This window comes from Triturus cristatus, chromosome 6 (genome assembly GCF_964204655.1).
Source record: "Triturus cristatus chromosome 6, aTriCri1.1, whole genome shotgun sequence".
Classification (NCBI taxonomy): domain Eukaryota; kingdom Metazoa; phylum Chordata; class Amphibia; order Caudata; family Salamandridae; genus Triturus; species Triturus cristatus.
This window is the reverse complement of record NC_140589.1, coordinates 606526576-606553322: the sequence shown is the minus strand read 5'-3', so window position 1 is coordinate 606553322 and position 26747 is coordinate 606526576. Positions and strand designations below refer to the sequence as shown.

General features: G+C 50.7%; 1 long non-coding RNA gene and 2 other non-coding genes across 3 annotated transcripts in view; all 3 read left to right on the top strand.

The window, feature by feature from the left end:
- The window catches only part of LOC146817561 (uncharacterized), a 249002-nt gene that overhangs the window by 186703 nt on the left and 35552 nt on the right, over positions 1 to 26747 (top strand). The window contains exon 60 of the long non-coding RNA XR_014963013.1: positions 629 to 678. This is a non-coding gene — a long non-coding RNA (uncharacterized LOC146817561). The remainder of the gene's footprint in view (positions 1 to 628; positions 679 to 26747) is intronic.
- Positions 306 to 391, top strand: LOC146817564 (small nucleolar RNA SNORD103/SNORD85). The gene has a single exon (XR_014965111.1). It is a non-coding gene; the product is annotated as a small nucleolar RNA SNORD103/SNORD85 (small nucleolar RNA).
- LOC146817563 (small nucleolar RNA SNORD50) lies at positions 1002 to 1069 on the top strand. Its single transcript, XR_014965145.1, has one exon. It is a non-coding gene; the product is annotated as a small nucleolar RNA SNORD50 (small nucleolar RNA).

The window sequence follows — 26747 nt, the reverse complement described above, 5'->3', positions numbered from 1 at the left end:
ATATTTAGCTTGTAGGTTACATTTTTCAGAGGTACCTCCTGTAAGTGCTGCTCTTCATAATATGCTATTCCTTTCCCCCAGCCTTTGTGCCCTCGTCCAACTGAGTAGTGTCACGGACATATTTGTCAGTGCTCCCCCATAAGTCATCTTTCTCCGAATTGCAGGTTGAGTGTACCTTTCAGTTGTTCTTGGGTGGCATGAAGGATTGCAGTGGCAATATCTTAAACAATGCTCATTCCTGCTTCTTGGTCACATGTTGTGGTCTTCGTTCCTTATCACCACTGACTGCTGCCTCTACGGGCTCCTCCTGCGATGATGATACACTTGCCCTCACTGAGAACGAGTGTTCAGTAATGAGAAACCCATCATGTACTCATAAATCTGAGCTGGACAGAGGCCCGTACCTCATATTGCAGGCAGCTAAAAGTGACTTGGTGTTTTTGCAAGAGAGCTTCTTGTGTAGGGCAAGAGGAGGGACCGTGGTGATCTTCTCTTCTTGCAGGTTTTTAAGATTTGCTGTACCTTCCAGCTCCAGTGTGGTAGGGACTCATGAGGGTGAAGAATGATGTACTGTGTCTGTCTGCTTATCTACTAAATAGTGCCTAAAATACTGTGTCTTCACTTTTAGGAATGATGGCCCGAAGAATGCCGCTGTTATCTCGGCTACCCTCCAAAAAGGTGAGAAACCATTTTCAAGCAGACGTCAGTTAGACTTTGTAGCTAAAATATCTTTTACTGTGCAACTTGATGTCCTTCTTGCGTTGTCTTAAATCTTTGTATGCTGTGGGACATATATGTATGCTATAGCTTAACTCTTGATATTGGGTGAACTTGTCAGGTCAGTGTTTTGTGGGCCATGCTATCTATTTGAAAGACTGATTTGTCTGTAGTGCTTCTAAGAAGGACAGGTGCATTGTCTGACCGGAGATGGTCATACCGATGCTGCGTTTTGAAGGTATGCTTCGCTCCTGCATATGTGGTGAAAGGCTTAAAATCAGTCTGATTAATGATGAGACAATCCCGAACCTGACTTTATGAGGAGAACTCTTACGGATCTGACTCCTGAAATCAGATTGCCATTCCACATATGATTATTGCTTGCTGATTGCAACTAAGGTTGAGCTTACTTATAGATCGGATATGGTGGTTCTTGTAAAAATGGGGCAATAGTTAGATCCAAATTGTGCTTTTAAAGGAAACTACACTTCATGCAGCGAAAATTGCTGCAAGTTTCTCTATGTACTCATCACATGTAGAAGCTGAACGGTTATCAAATGGCCCCTGTAGTTTCGTATGTCAAGTAAATATATTGTGGGATTTAACTCGAGCACTTGTCCCAAATTTCTATGAACAATCTCAGTTGATGTTTGTCAATCTTAGATGGTGCCTCAGTTATTGCTTTCACCAAACCTCCAAATTGAATGCTCCACAGAAGATGTCAAAAACTGTCAGTTCTCTCTTGTCACAGTCATACTCCCATCTTTCTGCACTCCAAGAATTCCTGCTAATATCCTGTTGTAGTCCTCGACACAATTGGCATGAATCTAATTATTGTCCTGGAAAGCTTGTCCTGACCGGAGATTTTTAAATCTGTACAATATTAGCTTTGAAAAATAGTAGTCACGAATCTGAGTCGGCATGGTATACGCAAATATTTATGAGCACCGGATGGTGTAACCGAGGTAGTTAAGATTTCAGAATTGGCTTCAAGTGTCACTTGATGATGTGCTGCATTAAGTTGTATTGGTGTAAAATAACCAGCATCACTCAGCATGCCTACTATTTCCGGTATTTTGGAAATCGAATGATGTTCAGTAACAATATTCCTGGTGAGCGAGCGCCAACCTGCATGCACACCATCTTATTTACCCACCCCTCCTTTTGCACACTCTAGGACAGCGTAAATCAAATGTGCAACATCACAAGGCTTAATAATCTCTTGCACACCTAAATCACCTAAAAGCTGTCTCAACTCACCCTTAAGATTGAGTTTCACATTTCTCTTCTTGTGTTCGACAGGATGGCACCTTTCTGCAAAATTGTGTGCTCAAACCGTTTCCTACAACCTACTTTGACAAAGAAAACATCTCCGAAACAGTTCATAATATGACAGACGCATCCATCCGCCTCACCAGAATCACTGGGGTATCTGTACCTGGTGCCGGTGTGGTCCCTAATCTACCCTGATTTACCCATCCAATTAGGTTACTAATGTCACTCGGCACGTAATCTTTTGTGTAAGTACCCATGTCCTTAATCTCATAAGAGGTCTTCATAGTAGCCGTAAGTATTGATACGGTGCTCACCAAACGCTTCACTTTTGATATATGAGGCCTTCCGGAACACATTCGCCAGAACGTCTGAAGTGTCCCGATATTTTGCACTTCTTTCCCACTGCTGGACAAGCAGAATTGCTTCCCTCGCGTCCTTGAACCACGTCTTAAATCGATATCTTCCTCTCCCTTCCTTTGTATATGACTGTTCGAGGCATATGAGCTGCAGATTGTACACTTAGCATAGATCGCCATCTGGTGTTGGGCCCGGATGTTTGCAGTTTGTTTTTCTTCTTGGACAGTCTTTGGAAGTCACGAGTTCGGTGACTCCTCCTTCGGTCCGTACTGCGCATGGGCTTCGGCTCCATCCTCAGATTGTTTTTTTCCGCCATCGGGCTCGGATGTGATACTTCGTGCTCCGGCTTCGAACTTCTACGGTTCCAGCCTCGACGGAAAATCTTCGTTTCTTCGAGTTTCTTCATCATCCTCTTCATCTCTCGAAGCGGCACTTTCTCCATCCCGTACATCGGCACCGGCCTTCGGGCCCTCCTCGACTCCGGTCCCGGCCGATGGAAAGGACTCCGTTCAAAAAGTGCCCAAAATGTGGGTCTAAATTTCCCCACACCGACCTCCATCAGGTGTGTAATCTTTGCCTCTCTCCAGAACACGAGGCCAGAGACTGCCCCGCCTGTAAGTCTTTTCGATCGAAGAAGACCATCCGAGATCGAAAAGCTCGACGCACCATGGCGCACTCATCGTCTGCAGCTCCACCGGACATCTTCGGAGACGGCGCCGAAGCTTCGGGGCAAATACACACCGAGCAGGAGGAAGACGTCGTCAGCGCTTCCGAGGCCGACGACTCCGACGTGGAGGACATCACACCGGCGCAGCGGGTCGTGAGTACTGTGCCCCCTCCCACCCCCGCGCCCAAAACCAAAGAGACTCAGGTTACACCCTCGCCTGCTGGCCTGGGCAAAACCAAGACCAAAGCTTCTATCACCCCACCTTCGGGCCCGGTGTCGAAGCCTCCAAAGTCTCACGGCAGCTCGGGATCGAGCCAGCCGACGCCCGGTGCCGAAAAACAGCATCCGGCACCGAAGAAAGTAATATCCAGCTCGACTCCGAAGCCTGGACTCTCGGCGCCGACCAAACACAAACACAAATCAGTCGGCACCGACGCTCCGGCGCCGAAAACTCCCTCGACGCCGAAAAAACCGGAGGCCCCAAAAAAGCATGGCGCACAGAAACCATCGAAGCCCTCGGTTCCGAAATCATCGGTGCCGACGGACGATTCGGCACCATTGGCTCTGTTTACACCAGACCCTTTACAAAAGACTCTGTCCAAAGATCCAAAGACTGGGCTATTGACTTTAATTATCCAGAAAAGACGCCTTGATACTCCGGCTCCTCCTCCACCGCCCAAACGGAAGGACTCTGCTACTTCTCCCCTCAGAGTGCCCTCCCCACTACCTCCTCCACCTCTTCCACCCCCTCCCCCTCCCAGGTCTCCGCCACCTTTACCTCATTACTCTCCGACCCCGTCCCCAGATCCGGACGACGGGGACCCGGACAATTACCCGGCGGACGCCCCAATGGATCCCACTCCACCGGGGACCCCAGACCCATGGGAGGATTACAATAACCCTGATATACCCGATATGCCTCAGGACGACCTATACCCATCCAGGCCGTCTCCTCCAGAGGACTCCTTAGGGTTTCATCATTTAGTGCAGAGAGCAGCACACTACCATGGGGTGGACATGCACAGTGAACCAGTGGAAGACGACTTCTTACTGGACACATTTGACATACAGGACAAATCCACATCTATTTTACCCATGCTTAAGGGTGTCCCCAAGCATGCCGCAGAGGTGTTCAAAGACCCTGTCAGGGCCAGGGTACTAAACCCTAGAATAGAGATAAAGTACAAGGCGGCACCCACAGACCCTGCATACATTAAGGGCCCTGCTCCCTTAGATTCCCTAGTTGTCTCTACAGCGAGAAAGCGGGCTAACTCCCAGTCCTCAGGAGAAGCCCCACCGCCAGACAAGGAATCCAAACTCCTAGACGCGTCTGGCAAACGCACCGCCTCTCAAGCTGAAAACATGTGGCGCATTGCAAACACACAAGCGCTACTTGCGCGCTATGACAGAGCACACTACGACGAACTTGAGGCTCTTATGCAGCACCTTCCCGAGAAACACAAGCGTAGGGCTCATGAACTAATACAGGAGGGTAAACTAATTACCAACACCTCCATTAAGTGTGCCCTCGATGCAGCCGACACTGCTTCTAGAGCCATAAATACCAGTGTCCTGCTTCGTCGCCATGCCTGGCTCAGGATCTCAGGGTTCAAGCCTGAAGTCCAGGCGTCCATACTCAATCACCCCTTTGACCAACAAACTCTTTGGGCCAAAGGTAGACGAAGCGTTGGAAAAGATGAAAAAGGACACAGACACAGCAAAGTCTATGGGGGCACTCCAAACACAAGCCTCTAAACGTTCCTTTCGACGCTCCTCCTTTCGTGGCACAGGCAGAGGCTTCTCCACCGATAGCGCCTCTACCTCCTACAAGTCCCCTCCTCAAAATACCTTTTCAAAGGGCAACCAAAGGGGTGGTTACAGAGGCAACAACAATAAGGGCAGGGGCAAAACTAACACCACCCGTTCTGCCACCCCGCCCACACAATGACTTCCCTCCGCTCCCCCCAGACCATTCCACTCCGGTCGGGGGCAGACTACAAAACTTTATCCACGCATGGGAGTCCATAACATCGGACAAATGGGTGACCCAAATCATACGGTCAGGGTACTGTCTCGAGCTAACATCTACCCCGCCCAATATCCCACCAAGGCACCGTCCAATGTCTCAAGAACATTCCACACTGCTCAAACAGGAGGTACTCTCCCTCCTCCAAAAACACGCTATAGAGCAGGTCCCCGTCAATCAGCAAAATCTAGGGGTCTACTCCCTATATTTCTTAATACCAAAGAAAGACGGGACCCTCAGGCCCATTCTGGACCTCCGGCCTCTAAATGCCTACATACATTCAGACCATTTCCACATGGTCACCCTACAACAAGTCCTCCCGCTCCTCTGTCAGGGAGACTTTCTCACAACCTTGGATCTGAAAGACGCATACTTTCACATTCCAATACACCCCTCTCACAGGAAATACCTCAGGTTCGTGGTGGACGGGCAACATTACCAATTCACGGTTCTCCCCTTCGGGGTCACCACCGCACCACGGGTGTTTACCAAATGCCTAGCGGTAGTAGCAGCACACCTCAGACGTCAACACATTCACGTCTTCCCTTACTTAGACGACTGGCTGATAAAAGCCGCGTCTTACCACCAATGCGTGCAGCATACAAACAGCACCATCCAACTGCTCCACCAGCTAGGCTTCACGGTGAACTACCAAAAGTCCCACCTCATACCATCTCACACAAAGCAATATCTCTGGGCCACTATAGACACCTCCAAAGGTATTGCCTATCCAAACTCAGCCAGAATCACAAGCATTCAAGCCTTACGCAAAACATTCCTTCCCCAACACTCTTCCAGCAAGAGTGTTTATGAAGCTCATAGGAATGATGGCGTCTTGCATCTTCATAGTGCCCCATGCAAGACTCCACATGCGTCCACTTCAAGAGTGCCTAGCACAACAGTGGAACCAGGCCCAGGGTCAGCTGACGGATCTGGTGTTGGTGGACGGCCGCACACATCACTCTCTGCAGTGGTGGAACACCACAAAGCTTTCCAAAGGGCGGCCGTTCCTGGACCCGGTTCCTCAGGTGATTCTAACAGCGGACGCATCGCTCTCCGGCTGGGGAGCGCACCTCCTACACCTCACAATGCAAGGTCTATGGACGCCACAGCAAAAATTGCTCCACATCAACCATCTGGAGGTCTTGGCGATCTTTCTAGCCCTAAAATCTTTCCAAAAACAGATTTCGGGCAAAGCAGTCCTCATTCGCACAGACAACATGACTGCAATGTATTATATCCAAAAACAGGGGGGGACACACTCTCCCCAGCTCTCCCGCTTAGCCCAGAGCATATGGAGATGGGCAATTCCCCAAAACATCTTTCTCCTGGCACAACACGTTCCAGGCGTACAAAACACCATGGCAGATCTGCTCAGCAGACAAACGCAACAACTACACGAATGGGAACTGCATCCGCAAGTTCTTCAGCCATTCTTCCAACAGTGGGGGCATCCTCAGATAGACCTCTTCGCCACCCACGAAAACAAAAAATGCCCAAGCTTCGCCGCCAGATACCCACACCCATTGTCCAAGGGCAATGCGATATGGATGAACTGGTCAGGCAGATTTGCATACGCCTTTCCACCTCTCCCACTAATTCCATTAGTGGTCAGGAAGCTACAACAGCACTCCCTCACACTCATTCTGGTAGCTCCGACGTGGGCCAGGCAGCCGTGGTACACCACGCTACTACAACTATCAGTGGTACCACATCAAAAACTGCACCTATCCCCATGCCTCCTAACCCAGAACCATGGAGAAATCCGGCACCCGGACCCAGCTCAGCTCAACCTGGCGATCTGGCTCCTGAAATCCTAGAATTCGGATACCTTAACCTTCCCCCTGATTGCATGAACATCATGGAAGCCAGACGTCCTACCACTAGAGCATGTTATGCCGCAAAGTGGAAAAGATTTGTTATTTACTGCCGTAACAATACAATCAACCCTTTAGATGCATCCATACAGCACATCATATGCTATCTGGTCCATCTTCACAGGTGTAACCTGGCATATTCATCCATACGCCTACACCTAGCAGCGATCGCTGCTTATCTACAAAACAGACAGCATTTATCTCTCTTCAGAGTGCCCGCTATTAAAGCCTTCATGGAAGGCCTTAAACGAGTAATTCCTCCCAGGGCACCACCTTCCCCTGTATGGAATCTAAATTTAGTTCTTACACGACTAATGGGTCCGCCCTTCGAACCAATGCATAAATGCGAGCTACAGTTTCTCACCTGGAAAACAGCTTTTTTCGTAGCTATCACTTCCCTTAGAAGGGTTGGTGAAATACAAGCGTTCACTATACAGGAACCCTTCATACAAATACATCACAGCAAGGTCATACTTCGCACAAATCCGAAGTTCCTGCCCAAGGTCATTTCCCCCTTCCATCTCAATCAATCGGTGGAATTACCTGTCTTCTTCTCGCAACCTCAATCTGTTGCAGAAAGAGCCTTACACACACTCGATGTAAAAATGGCCTTGCTATACTACATACAAAGAACGCAACCCTTCAGGAAGACTAAACAATTGTTCGTCTCCTTCTCTCCACCACATAAAGGCAACCCCATTTCTAAATCAGGGATAGCTAGGTGGATTGTAAAATGCATTCAGATTTGCTACCAAAAGGCTAAAAGAACATTATCTGTTCCGCCTAAAGCCCATTCTACAAGAAAGTTAGGGGCTTCTATGGCCTTTCTAGGGAATATACCCTTGGATGACATCTGCAAAGCAGCCACATGGTCTACACCGCACACCTTCACAAAACATTACTGTGTAGATGTGCATTCCAAGCAGCAAGCTAGAGTGGGCCAGGCTGTACTAAAGACACTATTTCAAACCACTGCAACGGATACCGGTGGTCGCCGCTAGGGTTGGGTACTGCTATATAATCTATGCTAAGTGTACAATCTGCAGCTCATATGCCTCGAACGGAATATGCTACTTACCAGTATGCATCTGTTCTTGGCATGTAGAGCTGCAGAGTTGTACACGCCCACCCGCCTCCCCGGCTACCTGTATCCGTTCCAGTACATCTTATTTAGATACTACACACATGGGTTTCTCACTGTGATTACCAAGCTCCATCATTTCCCTGTTGGCGAAAAACAATCTGAGGATGGAGCCGAAGCCCATGCGCAGTACGGACCGAAGGAGGAGTCACCAAACTCGTGACTTCCAAAGACTGTCCAAGAAGAAAAACAAACTGCAAACATCCGGGCCCAACACCAGATGGCGATCTATGCTAAGTGTACAACTCTGCAGCTCTACATGCCAAGAACAGATGCATACTGGTAAGTAGCATATTCCTTTCTTTTCCCCTCCCTCTTTCTTCTGGGGGGCGCCCTGTCCGGCCTTTTGAGTATCCCCTCCAGTCCCCCTTGTGGACACCCGGGTACTAGCCCAAATGTCCGCCTCCTCAGCAAGCTTCCGGGGATTGGTCAGCTTGCTATCCACCAGGTGTTGACGCAGTTCAGGGAAACATTTCTCGAGCAGGTGTTCCTTCAGTACTAAATCAAACAACCCCTCGTAGTTCCTCACTTCACTGCCCTGAATCCAACCCTCTAGTGCCTTCTTTGCATAGTCCAGGAAGTCCACCCAATTCTGTGTGCCCAGTTTGTGACTACCCCGGAACTTCTGTCTGTACTTTTCGGGTGTTAGTCCAAACTTTCTTATGAGCGCCACCTTCATGGTGGGGTAGTGGGTCTGCTCATCCTCCTCTAGGGCCAATAAAGCATCTCTACCAGCTGGAGGCATGTACCTGTACAATCCCCCTCCCCAGTACTTCTCTGGAACCCCATGGGCCCTTAATGAGACCTCATAGGCCGCTAGCCACTTGGCAATATCGTCGCCCACCCCATAGCTAGCCACTATGTCCTTTGGCAGGTAGGGTTTGGGTTCCCTAGTGAACTCTCTTTCTTGGTCTTTGCTGCCACCATTAGGAACAGTGTGTGCCCCGACTCTTTGGATCTGAAGATCTATCTCTTTCAGCCTTAGCTCATGAGCCATCCTCCGTTCCTCCTTCTCTTTCTCCAGCCTTGCTAAGTCCCATGTGAGCTGTCTTTTCTCCCTCCGGTCTGTTAACTCCACTTCAGATAAGCCACCGCTAGAGACAGTGCTGCCCTTCCTGGAAATGGTTCCGGGCCCCGCTACTAGGTTCCCCACCTCAGGTTGGTACAGACAAGCTCCCTCACTGTCGGGCTCTCTATCCCTGTCCTCCTCCTCAGCCTTGCTTTCTTGGCGTGCCTCCCCCCAAGCCCTTAAGCTGGTTTGGAGTGCACCCTTCTTTGCTCCTGGGGGACAATACACCCCCTCCCGCTGACAAAACTCCCTGAGTTGGGCCACAGTATAGGTTTCCAGGTCTTCTAGCACAAACTCCATTTTGCCCACTCAGAACAGAAGACAGGTTTTTACAGAAGCAATGCAGGGGGGTACCTTATATAATACCTCCTCCCACCACCAGAGTAAATTTTGAAAAAACAAAAACTCACAATTAGGAAGGCCGCTTTGAGAGAACTCCAGGTGTAGGCCTATGGACTACCCACAGTTATTGTCGAGTATGCGTAGGCACAGCTCAATCCCGCCGCTGAACACCAATTATGTTAGAAAAACCCCACTCCCACACCGGAAAGGGTGGTGGTCACGGGGTCTTTCCAGACATACACAGTGGTAGCTTGGCTCGAGTGGTCAGGGGTCAGGCACCGTGTTAAGCATACGCAATACCTATACAATAACCATGCGTGCATCCGTTCCAAAAACGACACTACACCTTAAAAATATATGAAAATATCTCTGTTTATCTTCTTTTCTCTTAGTTACTGATTAAATAAATAATAATACAATCACAGTACACAAGCTTCTCCTTAAAAAGTGCAGGTCAAATAAATAGTAACACTTTACAGGTGCAATAAATAGGTTCAGGTCAAATAAATACTGTGAGGGAATAAATACTGTGCAGGAATAAGTTTGCTCAGGACAATAAATACATTACAGAAATAATTTAGATAAATACAGTACCCTCAATAAATAATAAAAGCCAACAAGGACACTTGTAAATCAGATCACATTTTAAATACTATGGGCTGATTTGGCCCAGTCACAGCTTGTGGTTAGGTGGATGGCCTGAGGGTGTCTCACCTAGCTTGGGTAAGGCTGAGGCTAAAACTGAGGTAGATCAAGGGTAATCTAGGAATCTGGCTCTCCCAAACTACACAACCCCTCACACAGGTCACTGTATCAGTCTCAGTCCACCCCTGGCACTTCCAGGCTGGTTCTAACACCTCTTTATCCCTTAGGATGGTCTCTTAGAGCTCCACAGGGCCTTAGGTGCCCTCTATTCCACTTACTGCCCTTTTTATGAAGCTCCGACGCCGCTGGAGTCGTGTCGACGCCGTGAGGCGGCTCCGGTTCGATGTCGGCGGCCTCGGCGCAATGTCAGTTCGAGGCATGTGGGCTGCTGAATTCATATCTGTGCATAGATCGCCGCCTAGTGTTGGGTCCGGATGTTTGCACGTTGTTGTCCTGGAAGAGTCTTCGAAGTATCCTTGGATAGGTGACTCCTCCCATGGACTACAGTGCGCATGGGCATCCTCTCCATCCTCAGATTGTTTTTTTCCGCCATTGGGTTCGGATGTGCTATCTTAGCTCAAGTTAGGAAAAACTTTTGTCGAGGCCACAAGGCCTTTAGTTCGCGTCGGTACTGTTTATCGATCGGGTTTCGATACTTTTTGTTAGTTTACTAACTTTCAGCACCGACTTTGTTCGCATTTGCCTGTCCATCGACTCTACTTCGACGATGGAATCCAGGACGCCATTCAAAAGGTGTCCGGTATGCAATGCGAAGTACCCACACATCGACGTCCATCCGGTGTGCAACAAATGCCTTTCGCCGGACCACGACGAATCGACATGTATGGCCTGTGCCCGGTTCCGTTCAAAGAAGACTCTGCGGAATCGTCGAGCGGCGAGGCTCGAAGCGCAGCACGCGGCACCGGCCCCAGCTGACATCTTCGACGAGGCTGACGACGTCGAAGAAGTAGAAGTCTTACCCTCCAGTCCCGTTTCCGAACACGAACACGAACCCGGATCGGACGAGGCCGACGAGTCACTCTTCCACAGAGGTGAAGACGACACCGAGGTAGGAGACGACGAGGAGGCCTTAGGAGCCGAAGAGAGTAGCTCCGATGATGAACAAGGCCTACCTGTTCAGACCGAAATTTCACCAGCGCCACAGACTATGGCTCCGGTCGAGGGATCGCCTTCGGGCCTTACCCGAGACCTATCACGCAGTCCTTCGGCCCCGCCCTCGGGCCCGGCCTCGGACGTTCAGCGGCAGCCATTACCGCTTAAGCCAGCTGGTTTCCCTTCCACGAAACCGAAACCGAAAGCTGCTCAGGTTCCTACGAAACCGAAACTGAAAGTGGCGCTAGTCGGATCGAGGCCTTCAACACCTTCGACGCCAGCGCACCGGGTCGGCACCGACCGCACCAAGAGAGACTTCGGTGCCGAACTCGAGACGGGCGACATGGGAGTCGACAAACGGAAGAAGGTCATCGGCGCCGACAAACCTGCCCGGTTACCGGCGTCGACGCCACCGACACCGAGGGCCGTCCCGCCTGCTACGCCTCGCAGCACTCCCTCGACGACACCAAAACCTCACGTGTCGAAGACGTCGACGGTGATCTCCGCACCTCGACTCGATGCGCCACGGGCGCAGAAGATATCTGCAGCCGCCTCGACGACCCTGGCGGGGGCCACGACCTCTAAGGCGCCCCGAGTACGGCCTGGCGCGATGCCAGGCTGCAGATCCAAGGACGCCCTCCAGGACCCGTCGGGTTCCGGTTCGGCTCCGGCGGTTTCGTCGGTGCCGACCAGCATTACCTTCGGCTTGCCTCCACCCACAATCCCGAAGGCGTTTCAACTCAGGACACAGGTCACCAAAACTGCGGTTACACCTGTCGAGCCGTCTCCGTCACACGTCATCGACGCCGACACTGGCAGGATGATTCTCCACGGCCGAAGGATAACTTCGGAACCGCCATTGGAGCCTTTCAGGATCCCGCTAAAGAGGAAGCTGCCTGTGGACTCAGAACCTCTCCTGTATGAACCCTTCTATTCACCCTACCAGGATCCACACCGGGCCTCCCCCACACGCTCCGACACGGATGCATTGGGGGACTACTTGGATGAACAAGTCCCCTACCATGTGGACACGGACCCTGATGACCAGCAGGACCCTGACCAAACTTGGGGCGACCCTGCAGACCCCAGTGCACCTCTTGATGCACAGGACACACAACTATATGGGCCAAAAACATCACCCACAGAGGATACTGCGGCGTTCAACGCTCTGATTGAACGTGCGGCAAACAACCATGATGTACAGCTTCACTCTGATATCATCGAAGATGACTTTCTAATGGACACCTTTGCATCCTCAGAAAGACATGTAAAGACTCTGCCAATGTTGAAGGGGGTCCTCAAGCCAGCCACTGACATTTTCAAGGAACCCACCAGGGCACGAGTGATAAACCCCAGGATCGATAAAAAATACAGATCAGCACCTGGGGATCCTACTTACATCAGAGGCCAATTACCACTCGACTCCATCGTTGTGGCGAATGCCCGCAAGAGGGCACACTCGCAGACAACGGGTGACGCTCCTCCCCCGGACAAAGAGTCCAAGGTGCTAGAGACCTCCGGCAAGCGAGTTGCCGCACAAGCTGCAAACATATGGCGCATAGCTAACACTCAAGCGCTCCTCGCTCGCTACGATAGAGCGCACTATGACACACTGGGGCAACTTCTTCAGCACCTCCCTGACCCCTACAAAGAAGGTGCAGAAATCCTTATCAGAGAGGGACAGCTACTCACAAATGCTGCCATTAAATGTGCACTAGACGCTGCAGACACGGCTGCCAGGGCCATCAACACTAGCGTCATCCTACGACGTCACGCCTGGCTACGTATCTCAGGATTCAAGCCTGAGGTACAAAACAATATACTTAATCAGCCCGTCAACCCCGACTTTTTGTTCGGACCTGAGGTTGACACCACCCTCGAGAAGATAAAAAAGGACACGGACACTGCAAAGTCCATGGGCGCCCTACAAACTCAGTCCTTTCGGAGCGGCTCCTTTCGTCGCCCCGGAAACAAGGGGGCAGGTAGAAGACAGGGGTCACAACAAACATATAACAAGGGTAATACGCAGACCACCTACGATAAGAACACCCGAGGTGGCTATCGTGGCTCCAGTACCAAGGGCAGAGGACGTGGCTACGGCAACACCAGGTCCTCCCCCAAGAACAAGCAGTGACGCCCTCTCCCTTCCTCCCGACCACATAACACCTGTCGGGGGAAGGCTACAACGGTTCCTGTCCACGTGGAACTCCATCACCACGGACAGGTGGGTCAAAGATATTATAAAACACGGTTACTGTCTGGAGTTAACTTCCACTCCACCCACAATACCACCAAGAAACCGTCCTATGTCCTCAGAGCACTTAACGCTCTTACAGCAAGAGGTAGAAAGTATGCTTCTAAAAGGCGCTATCGAGCTCGTACCCATCCACGAGCAGGGCACGGGGGTTTACTCCCTCTACTTCTTAATTCCAAAAAAGGACGGGTCGCTCAGGCCTATATTAGACCTGAGACCCCTGAACCAGTACATTCTTTCAGAGCACTTTCACATGCTCACTCTACAGCAAGTCCTTCCGCTTCTCAAGCAGGGAGACTTCCTAGCATCACTGGACCTCAAGGATGCGTACTTCCACATACCCATCCACCCCTCACACAAAAAATACCTCAGGTTTACTGTTCAGGGGCAGCACTATCAGTTCAAAGTCCTTCCCTTCGGCGTGACAACAGCGCCCAGGGTTTTCACGAAGTGCCTAGCTACGGTGGCAGCACACTTACGGAGGCAGCATATACACGTCTACCCCTACCTAGACGACTGGCTCGTTCAAGCGAAGTCGGCCCAGCAATGTGCAAGCCATATGTCCCGCACCATTCACCTTCTTCACAGTCTGGGATTCTCACTAAATTACCCAAAGTCCCATCTCCAGCCCGCACACGTACAACAGTACCTGGGCGCGACTATAGACACTCTGGCGGCCTCAGCTCAGCCAAGTTTAGTGAGGATCAACAGCATACAACTGCTGATCTCCAAGTTCAAACACAATCACTCGCTTCCAGCGCGAGTGTTTATGCAGTTGATAGGCATGATGGCCTCCTGCATCTTCATAGTCCCGCACGCGAGATTACATATGCGCCCACTTCAGGAGTGCCTAGCACGTCAGTGGAATCAGGCTCAAGGACAGTTGAAAGACCTAGTGTTGGTGAGCGGTCGGGCATACAACTCTCTGCATTGGTGGAATCCACAAAACCTTTGCAAGGGGCGACCGTTCCAAGAGCCTGTTCCACAAATAGTACTGACAGCGGACGCGTCTCTCCAGGGATGGGGAGCTCATGTACTACACTACACAGTGCAGGGACTATGGACGACACAACAGAAGAAGATGCACATCAACCTTCTGGAACTGATGGCAATCTTCCTGGCCATGAAGGCTTTCAAAGTACATCTGTGCAACAAGGTCGTGTTGATCCGGACGGACAACATGACCGCAATGTACTACATACAGAAACAGGGAGGGACACACTCTCCACAGTTGTCTCATCTGGCTCAGAGCATGTGGAAGTGGGCCATTCAGAGGAACATGTTCCTCATGGCAGAACACCTCCCCGGCAAGGACAACCAGATGGCGGATCTGCTCAGCAGACACAGCCACCAGATGCACGAGTGGGAGTTACACCCATCAGTACTCCAACCGTACTTCCAGCAGTGGGGTCACCCAGAGATAGACCTATTCGCGACAAGCGAAAACGCAAAATGCCAAAGCTTCGCCGCCAGATTCCCACATCCGCAGTCGCAGGGCAATGCGATATGGATGAACTGGTCCGGCAGATTTGCGTACGCTTTTCCCCCAGCACCGTTGATACCGCTGGTGGCTCGCAAACTCCGACAACACTCCCTGACACTCGTCCTAGTTGCTCCCACGTGGGCACGCCAGCCGTGGTACACCACCTTCCTCGAACTTTCCGTGGTACCGCATCAAAGGCTGCGGATCAAACCCGCGCATTTGACGCAGAACCATGGAGAGGTTCAGCACCCAGATCCGCAACAGCTGAACCTGGCGATCTGGCTCCTGAAGTCCTAGAGTTCGGCTATCTCAATCTGCCACCTGACTGCATGGACATCATCAAGGAGGCCAGGAGACCCACTACAAGAGCTTGCTATGCAGCCAAATGGAAAAGGTTCGTCATTTATTGCGGTAATAATGACATTAACCCGCTGGACGCATCCATCCACGACATCATATGTTACCTCTTACACCTATACCGATACAATCTGGCGTACACCTCTATACGTGTCCATTTGACCGCAATATCAGCCTATCTGCAAACCAGGCAGCACCTCTCTCTATTCAGAGTGCCTGCCATCAAAGCATTCTTGGAAGGACTCAAACGAGTCATTCCACCTAGTCACCCACCGGCTCCAATGTGGAACCTCAACTTGGTCCTCACACGCCTGATGGGTCCACCCTTTGAACCTCTACACTCATGCGAGATTCAATTCCTTACCTGGAAAGTAGCCTTCCTGGTAGCGATCACTTCCCTAAGAAGAGTTAGTGAACTCCAGGCACTAACCGTTCAAGAGCCATTTATTCAGGTTCACGCCAACAGGGTCGTACTACGTACCAACCCCAAATTCATGCCCAAAGTAATATCGCAGTTCCACATGAACCAGACTATTGAACTGCCCGTTTTCTTCCAAAACCCACAAACTGTTGCAGAGCGGGCATTACATACACTAGATGTACGGAGGGCCCTCATGTACTACATCGACAGGACTAAACCCTTCAGGAAGACAAAACAACTATTCGTTGCCTTTGCCCCACACCACAAAGGTAACGCCATCTCCAAAGCAGGGATAGCCAGATGGATAGTTAAGTGTATTCAAATCTGTTATCAAAAGGCAAAACGCACATTAACTATTCCACCACGAGCCCACTCAACACGCAAGTTGGGGGCTTCCATGGCCTTCCTAGGAAATATTCCCCTGCATGATATATGCAGAGCAGCCACATGGTCCACTACACACACATTTACAAAACACTATTGCGTAGATGTGCAGTCAAAACAGCAGGCAGCTGTAGGACAGGCTGTTCTCAAAACACTTTTTCAGACCGCTGCAGCTGGCACGGGTAGCCGCCGCCAATAGAGGGCACTGCTATGTATTCTATGCACAGATATGAATTCAGCAGCCCACATGCCTCGAACTGAATATGCTACTTACCAGTATGCATCTGTTCTTGGCATGTAGGGCTGCTGACATTCATATCGCCCTCCCTCCTCCCCGGCGCCTGTCGCAGCTGCAGCTCTCAGAATTATTGCAAGCATGGTCATCACTTTCTGTATCTACTCCATCACTGCCACAATGGCGAAAAACAATCTGAGGATGGAGAGGATGCCCATGCGCACTGTAGTCCATGGGAGGAGTCACCTATCCAAGGATACTTCGAAGACTCTTCCAGGACAACAACGTGCAAACATCCGGACCCAACACTAGGCGGCGATCTATGCACAGATATGAATGTCAGCAGCCCTACATGCCAAGAACAGATGCATACTGGTAAGTAGCATATTCAGTTCTTGACGACGTCGATAGGCGGCTCCGGTTCGATGTCGGCGGCCTCGGCTCGATGTCTGCTCCGGAGTGCGACCTCCACTCCCGACCTCCGGCACGATTCTCTTCAGGTTCCGGCGACTCCGGAGTGCGATCTCCACTCCCGACCTCTGGCACGCTTCACCTCGGTCTCCGGCGACTCCGGAGGGCGGACTTCACTCCCCCGTCGACGCCGCTCACTTGACCTCAGGTGTCTTCCTCCTCGACCTCTGGTACTCTCCACGACCTCCGTCGGCGACCTCTGGCGGCTCCGGGTACGACGTCTGCTTTCCAGTCAGCGCCGCTTCTCCACCTCGGGCTCCAGGTCTCAGGCTTCTCGACGTCGGACTCCAGGGAAACCAATAAACAGGTCAGATTCTTGCTTTTCTTTACTTCTAAGGCCTGTTCCTGCTGTCCAGGTCCTTAAGTTGGTTTTTCTTGCTTTGTCCCACACAGGGCTCCAGGCTGGGCTCAGTTAGTAGGGACTAGTATCAAGGGTGGGTTTATGGACCCCACTCCAGGCACAAGTTTCCACCCCTGCTGCCTCACTCCTTCCTCCTTCAGGTTTCGGCTCCTCTCTCTTCACCAGTCAGGTGCCAACTGCCAGCTCCAACTGTCAACTCTGGCTTAGCTTCCCAACATTCCAAACCGCCTCCAACTGTCACAGGGTTCTGGAATGTTCTGGAAGGTGCTGGTAGGTTCCAGTGGGTTCTGATGATGTCACAGGTGGCCACCATTTTGTGCTCCAGGCCCTCAGACAGAAGTTCCAGGGGTAGTTAAAATGGCTCCCTGAATCTGCATGAATATTAAAAAGTCTGGTGGTTCCCAAAAAGGAAAAAATACTAACAGGGTTTGAGGCAAAAGTGGGACAAAATAAATAATGATGAGGAGGGTCCACCCAAAGGGCTGACAGGTCTAACAGGTGGTCTTTAGCATACTCAGCCAGGAGCTCCTGGAGCCCTTGTTTGGTTGGATGCAGACCCATTTGTAAATTTTTGAGTTTACATAAGGACCTCAATTCCTTGAAAGACAAGTGTAAGTAAGGTGTGAGGTCGAGCTCCTCCACCAGGTCCATGTTATTATTATCACTAATAGCTGGGTTTGTTTGAGACATTCTAACCTGACAGTTCTAACCCTCTACCCTGACTATAGTGACTTTTATTTTTCTAAAATTCTAATGGGACTTAAGCAAGGCCCTAGCAAGACTTTTAGTAATTTTGGAAAAACCAATCAGAATTCTAAAGGCAATTTTTAAGAGTTCTGTTGTGTGATCAGATGGTAACCAAGTAGTCCAACAAATGCAAGTTTGTATCCCACCGCTGATCCACCAATGTGAGAAAGTGGCTCTGTATATACTGTTCCCTAATAGGTACAGGGTGTACAGAGTCCACAGTCCCCCAGAGGCTGATAGAGGTCAAAGTTAGGTATGACCTTACTCTCAAAAGTGGTAGCTTGGTCGAGCAGTAAGGCAGTACCAGAGGGCAGTGTTAAGCATTTATTGTACACACTCAGTCAGCAAATGGTTTCACACACTCAATAACTGAACTCTAGGCCAATGGTTTATATATATAAAATATATGCTTGTTTTATTTTTAGAACCACAAAGGGGGTAAAAATATACTTTCTCAGAATGAGAGGTTGAATATAAATACTTTTGTCTTAAGCAATAAATTTGTGTAAACAGTCACAGTTGGTTGCGATAAACAATCCTATTTCCTAAACATAACAATGCATTGAGCTCAATGGTAAATTCAGGTTATTTGTAATAAATTACTTTTTCAGATTACTTTTGGAATTCCAGGTCTGGCTCCTAGAACCAGCCTGGGGTCAGTATTCAGAATCAAGTGATGAAAGTCGACTTAATAACTGTAATGATTTTTAAATAATATTTAGCTATTTCAAAAGTTAGCACTTAGAAAATATTTCAAAGAAAACGTTCAATGGATCTCTATGGCAAGAAATTCAAATTGCAGGTAGAGTACTTTATCGTTACTTTAGTAATCCAGGACTGGGTACCTAGACCCAGGACTGGGGTCCTTATCAAAAGCAGGTAAGTAATTTCGTTTGCAGAAATGGTACGATTTTAAAAGAATATTTCAAATTTGCAAAAATAGACACTTAGAAGAAATTTCACAGAAAAGCAGACAATGGTTTCCTATGGGAGAAAAATGAGTTAGAGGTAAGTATAGTTGTGAACACTTTTCAGGGTTAGGGCTGGGCACCAAGATCCAGCACTGGGAGCTCACCTAGGAGCAGGTGAGTAAATTCGTGTTCGAGGCATATGAGCTGCAGATTGTACACTTAGCATAGGTCGCCATCTGGTGTTGGGCCCGGATGTTTGCAGTTTGTTTTTCTTCTTGGACCGTCTTTGGAAGTCACGAGTTTGGTGACTCCTCCTTCGGTCCGTACTGCGCATGGGCTTCGGCTCCATCCTCAGATTGTTTTTTTCCGCCATCGGGCTCGGATGTGATACTTCGTACTCCGGCTTCGAACTTCTACGGTTCCAGCCTCGACGGAAAATCCTCGATTCTTCGAGTTCCTTCATCATCTTCATCTCTCGAAGCGGCACTTTTTCCATCCCGTACATCGACACCGGCCTTCGGGCCCTCCGCGACTCCGGTCCCGGCCGATGGAAAGGACTCCGTTTAAAAAGTGCCCAAAATGTGGGTCTAAATTTCCCCACACCGACCTCCATCAGGTGTGTAACCTTTGCCTCTCTCCGGAACACGAGGCTCGAGACTGCCCCGCCTGCAAGTCTTTTCGATCGAAGAAAACGATCCGAGATCGAAGGGCTCGACGCACCATGGCGCACTCATCCTCGACAGCTCCACCGGACATCTTCGGAGACGACGCCGAAGCTTCGGGGCAGACACACACCGAACTGGGAGAAGACATCGTCAGCGCTTCCGAGGCCGACGACTCCGACCTGGAGGACGTAACACCAGGACAGCGGGCCGTGAGTACAATGCCCCCTCCCAGCCCCGCACCGAAAACCAAAGAGACTCCGGTTACTCCCTCGCCTGCCGGCCTGGGCAAAACCAAAACCAAAGCCTCGATCACCCCACCTTCGGGCCCGGTGTCGAAGCACTCAAAGTCTCACGGCAGCTCGGGATCGAGCCAGCCGACGCCCGGTGCCGATAAACACCACTCGGCACCGAAGCCTGCAAAATCCAGCTCGACTCCGAAACCACCGGTGCCGAAGCCTGGACACTCGGCGCCGACCAAACACAAACAGAAATCGGTCGGCACCGACGCTCCGGCGCCGAAACAGCATTCGACGCCGAAACACACGGAGACCTCCAAAAAGCAGGGCGTACACAGAACATCGAAACCTCCGGTTCCGAAATCGCCGGTGCCGACAGACGACTCGGCGCCATTGGCTCTGTTTACACCAGACCCTTTACAAAAGACTTTGTCCAGAGATCCAAAGACTGGCCTTTTGACTGTGATTACTAAGAAGCGTCGCCTTGAGGCTCCGGCTCCTCCTCCTCCACCCAAAAAGAGGGACTCAGCTACTTCTCCCCTTAGAGTACCCTCCCCACTGCCACCCCCCCTCCCACCACCACCCCCTCCACCTTTACCTCACTACGATCCGGCCCCATCCCCAGACCCGGATGACGGGGACCCGGACAATGACCCAGGGGACGCCCCAATGGATCCCACTCCACCAGGGACCCCAGATCCATGGGAGGATTATAATAACCCTGATGTACCCAATGTACCTCAAGACGACCTATACCCATCAAGGCCGTCTCCTCCAGAGGACTCTTTAGGGTTTCACCATTTAGTGCAGAGAGCAGCACACTACCATGGGGTGGACATGCACACGGAACCAGTGGAAGAAGACTTCCTACTGGATACATTTGATTTACAAGATCGTTCCACTGCTATTTTACCCATGCTTAAGGGTGTCACCAAGCACGCTACAGAGGTATTCAAAGACCCTGTCAGAGCCAGAGTACTAAACCCTAGAATAGAGAAGAAGTACAAGGCGGCACCCACAGACCCTGCATACATCAAGGGCCCTGCTCCTCTAGATTCCCTAGTTGTCTCCACAGCTAGAAAGCGGGCTAACTCCCAATCCTCAGGAGATGCCCCACCACCAGACAAGGAATCTAAACTTCTGGACGCGTCTGGTAAACGCACCGCCTACCAGGCTGCAAACATGTGGCGCATTGCAAATACACAAGCACTGCTTGCGCGATATGATAGAGCACACTATGATGAATTAGAGGCTCTTATGCAGCACCTTCCAGAGAAATACAAACGCCAAGCTCATGACCTGATACAGGAGGGCAAACTAATCACAAACACCTCCATTAAGTGTGCCCTCGATGCAGCAGACACTGCTTCTAGAGCCATAAACACCAGTGTCCTGCTTCGCCGCCATGCCTGGCTCAGGATATCAGGGTTCAAGCCTGAGGTCCAGACATCAATACTTAATCACACCTTTGACCAGCAAACACTCTTTGGCCCAAAGGTAGACGAAGCGCTCGAAAAAATGAAGAAAGATACAGACACAGCGAAGTCTATGGGAGCGCTCCAGACCCAAGCCTCTAAGCGTTCCTTTCGACGCTCGTCCTTTCGTGGCACAGGTAGAGGCTCCTCCACCGATAATGCCTCTACCTCCTACAAATCCCCTCCTCAAAATACCTTTTCAAAGGGCAACCAAAGAGGTGGTTACAGAGGCAACAACAATAAGGGCAGGGGCAAAACCAACAATACCCGTTCTGCCACCCCACCCGCACAATGACTCCCCTTCGCTCCCCCCAGACCATTCCACCCCGGTCGGGGGCAGACTACAAGATTTTATCCACGTATGGGAGTCCATAACATCGGACAAATGGGTGACCCAAATCATTCGGTCAGGGTACTGCCTCGAGCTAACATCTACCCCACCCAATATCCCACCAAGGCACCGTCCAATGTCCCAACAGCATTCCACACTGCTCAAACAAGAGGTACTCTCGCTCCTCCAGAAACACGCCATAGAGCAGGTACCCGACAATCAACGAAATCTAGGGGTCTACTCCCTATATTTCTTAATCCCAAAGAAAGACGAGACCCTCAGACCCATTCTGGATCTCCGGCCTCTAAATGCCTACATACATTCAGACCACTTTCACATGGTCACCTTACAACAAGTCCTCCCACTCCTCTGCCAGGGAGACTTTCTCACAACACTGGATCTGAAAGACGCGTACTTTCACATTCCAATACACCCCTCTCACAGAAAATACCTCAGGTTCGTGGTGGACGGGCAACATTACCAATTCAAGGTTCTCCCCTTCGGGGTCACCACTGCACCACGGGTGTTTACCAAATGCCTAGCAGTAGTAGCAGCACACCTCAGACGTCAACATGTTCACGTCTTCCCTTACTTAGACGACTGGCTCATAAAAGCCGCGTCCTACCACCAATGCGTGCAACATACAAACAGCACCATCCAACTGCTTCATCAGCTAGGCTTCACGGTGAACTACCAAAAGTCCCACCTCATACCATCTCACACAAAGCAATATCTCGGGGCCACCATAGACACCTCAAAAGGTATTGCCTATCCAAACTCAGCCAGAATCACAAGCATTCTAGCCTTACGCAAAATATTCCTTCCTCAACACTCTCTACCAGCAAGAGTGTTTATGAAGCTCATAGGGATGATGGCGTCTTGCATCTTCATAGTGCCCCATGCAAGACTCCACATGCGTCCACTTCAGGAGTGCCTAGCACAACAGTGGAACCAGGCCCAGGGTCAGCTGACGGATCTGGTGTTGGTGGACGGCCGCACACATCACTCTCTGCAGTGGTGGAACACCACAAACCTTTCCAAGGGACGGCCGTTCCTGGACCCGGTTCCCCAAGTGACTCTAACAGCGGACGCATCGCTCTCCGGCTGGGGAGCGCACCTCTTACACCTCACAATGCAAGGTCTATGGACGCCACAGCAAAAAACGCTCCACATCAACCATCTGGAGCTTTTGGCGATCTTTCTAGCCCTAAAATCTTTCCAAAAGCAGATTTCAGGCAAAGCAGTCCTCATTCGCACAGACAACATGACTGCGATGTATTATATACAGAAACAGGGGGGGACACACTCTCCCCAGCTCTCCCGCTTAGCCCAGAGCATATGGAGATGGGCAATTCCCCAAAACATTTTTCTCCTGGCACAACATGTTCCAGGCGTACAAAACACCATAGCAGATCTGCTCAGCAGACAGACTCAACAACTACACGAATGGGAACTGCATCCACAAGTTCTTCACCCATTCTTCCGACAGTGGGGGCATCCTCAAATAGACCTCTTCGCCACCCACGAAAACAAAAAATGCCCAAGCTTCGCCGCCAGATACCCACACCCATTGTCCAAGGGCAATGCGATATGGATGAACTGGTCAGGCAGATTTGCATACGCCTTTCCACCTCTCCCACTAATTCCATTAGTGGTCAGGAAACTACAACAGCACTCCCTCACACTCATTCTGGTAGCTCCGACGTGGGCCAGACAGCCGTGGTACACCACGCTACTACAACTATCAGTGGTACCACATCAAAAACTGCACCTTTCCCCATGCCTCCTAACCCAGAACCATGGAGAAATCAGGCACCCGGACCCAGCTCAGCTCAACCTGGCGATCTGGCTCCTGAAATCTTAGAATTCGGGTACCTTAACCTTCCCCCTGATTGCATGAACATCATCATGGAAGCCAGACGTCCTACCACTAGAGCATGCTATGCCGCAAAGTGGAAAAGATTTGTAATGTACTGCCGTAACAATACAATCAACCCTCTAGATGCATCCATACAACACATCATATGCTATCTGCTCCATCTTCACAGGTGTAACCTGGCGTATTCATCCATACGCCTACACCTAGCAGCAATCGCTGCCTATCTACAAAACAGACAGCATTTGTCACTCTTCAGAGTGCCCGCTATTAAAGCCTTCATGGAAGGCCTCAAACGAGTAATTCCTCCCAGGGCACCACCCTCCCCTGTATGGAATCTAAATTTGGTCCTTACACGACTAATGGGTCCGCCCTTCGAACCAATGCACAAATGTGAGCTACAATTTCTCACCTGGAAAACAGCTTTCCTTGTAGCTATCACTTCCCTTAGAAGGGTTGGTGAAATACAAGCGTTCACCATACAGGAACCTTACATACAAATGCATCACAGCAAGGTCATACTTCGAACTAATCCGAAGTTCCTGCCCAAAGTCATTACCCCCTTCCACCTCAATCAATCAGTGGAATTACCTGTCTTCTTTTCGCAACCCCAATCTGTTGCGGAAAGGGCCTTACACACACTAGATGTGAAAAGAGCGTTGCTATATTACATACAAAGAACGCAACCCTTCAGGAAGACCAAACAGTTGTTCGTTTCCTTTTCTCCACCACATAAAGGCAACCCCATCTCAAAATCAGGGATAGCTAGGTGGATTGTAAAATGCATACAAATTTGCTATCAGAAGGCAAAGAGAACATTATCTGTTCCCCCTAAAGCCCACTCTACAAGAAAGTTAGGGGCTTCTATGGCTTTTCTAGGGAATATACCCTTAGATGACATATGCAAGGCAGCCACATGGTCTACACCGCACACATTCACAAAACACTACTGTGTAGATGTGCATTCCCAGCAGCAAGCTAGGGTGGGCCAGGCTGTACTAAAAACACTCTTTCAAACAGCTGCAACGGATACCGGTGGTCGCCGCTAAGGTTGGGTACTGCTATATAATCTATGCTAAGTGTACAATCTGCAGCTCATATGCCTCGAACGGAATATGCTACTTACCAGTATGCATCTGTTCTTGGCATGTAGAGCTGCAGAGTTGTACACGCCCACCCGCCTCCCCGGCTACCTGTATCCGTTCCAGTCCATCTTATTTAGATACAACACACATGGGTTTCTCACTGTTATTACTACGCTCCATCATTTCCCTGTTGGCGAAAAACAATCTGAGGATGGAGCCGAAGCCCATGCGCAGTACGGACCGAAGGAGGAGTCACCAAACTCGTGACTTCCAAAGACGGTCCAAGAAGAAAAACAAACTGCAAACATCCGGGCCCAACACCAGATGGCGACCTATGCTAAGTGTACAACTCTGCAGCTCTACATGCCAAGAACAGATGCATACTGGTAAGTAGCATATTCCTTTTGTCACTTGGCTGATTTTTGGTGAATTTTTGCAGTTTTGAAAAGTTCACACTTAGAAGATTTTTGAAGAAAAAGCCAGTCAATGTTACCCTATGAGGAAAATGAAGTTAGCGTTTAAGGGTAAGTACTCGACTGGCAGAGTTGAAATTCCGGGCATGGACTCAGGGGTCCCCCAGTGTTAGGTAGGTACAGTTGGTTCACCCTCAGCGGTTTCAGGACGGCCGGGTGCAGAGAGAGTTAGGCCCAATGTTATCCTATGAGGGATAGGGGGGCCTTGGTTGGTGGCTGCTGTCTGGCAAGCCACGCGGCTGTGGGAGCTGGGCTCCTGGTCACTTACTCAGGGCAAGTGGGGAAGTAGGTTAGTGTAGAGAGGGCACTGCCAGGGCCACTCGGGCGGCTGGGTGCAGGGTGCTTTTGAGCCCTCGGGCGCTCAATGGAAATCAATGGGAATGTTCCGGTTTGGAAAAAGGCTGCAGGCTCGGGGACGAGGATGTTTCAGGTGCCACCACCACTTCGAGAGGTAAGTTGGGTAGTTGTAGGTTAGGTGGGTACCCCGGGAGTGGGCACAGGGGGCCGCAGGGCGCCGGGTGCAGGGGTGCCTTTTGACGTCGGGAATCTTACCCTCTGGTTGATCGCGGTTGGGGTGGCACTTGGTTCTGAGGCTGCAGGCTTCCTCCGGGATGTCGAGGGGGGTCCTTGGGTGCCGGACTCGGGGTCACAGTCGCCGTGGGGTCGTCCTCAGGGTCTTTGTCCACTCCGGCACTGGCCAGGCTTGGCTGGTGCAGAGTGTGTTGGGTCCGCGGTTCCGGGCTGCTGCCAGGGGTTAAAAATAGGTTTCTTGAGTAGAGCCTCTACTCATGGGAGTCCCAGGGGCTTAGAGCCAAAAGGTAGCCAGGTCCTCCGGGGTTGGTGAGGTTGCTGGCCACGAGAGATGCCGCGCTGGTGCAGGTTCGAGAGTCGACAGGCCGGTAGGGCTGGGGCCTAAGCAGTTGGTGTCTTCTTCTCTTTTTAGCAGCTGCAGGGCAGGTCTTTGTTCTTCTTGCTCTTCTTGTAATTTTCTATCTGGAATCTGAGGAAGGAAGGTTCAGGGGGCCCCTAAATACTAGATTTAGGGGCGTTATAGGTAGGTGAAGGCCAGGGACCAATGGGTCCTTGACCTGGGGTGGGTACACCCCCTATCCTGCCTCTCTCCTGTGGGAGGGGGGCAGTAGCCTAATCCTGATAGGGTAGGGCCTCCCATCTTCAAGATGGCGAGAGCCCGGCGATGTGCTTCACCTCGCCTCCCCCACCTGAGGGGTGGGGTGGGCAGGCTGGCACATCCCCTGTCCTTGTATGGGGTTTCCGGCCCAGCTTCCCGCCAGAGTGGGGGGTTGCAGTGGCCTGGGGATACTCCAAATGGCGGCCTGCCTTTGAAGCTTCCCTTTGCTCATCCTGGGGGAGGAGATTTCTCACCTCACCCAGGATGTGCATTGTTGCAGGCTCGGGAGAGCAGGGGCTCTCCCACCCAGGGGTCCAGCAACGTGTCTGCTGTGTGGCAGCCTGGGCAGCCTCAGAGCAGACGTGGATTGTAAGTTAGCTGTAAGGGGGCATCTCTAAGATGCCCTCTGGGGTGCTTAGTACATTAAATCCTACACTGGCATCAGTGTGGGTTCAATGTGCTGAGAAGTTTGATACCAAACTTCCCAGGCTTCAGTGTTGCCAATATGGTGCTGTGGAGCTCGTGTTTGACAAGCTCTCAGCACCATGCACTCTTAAATGACAGCACTGCACTTACAGTGCCCAGGAATGGACCCGGGTACTGTAGGGGCACAGGGCTCCTGCT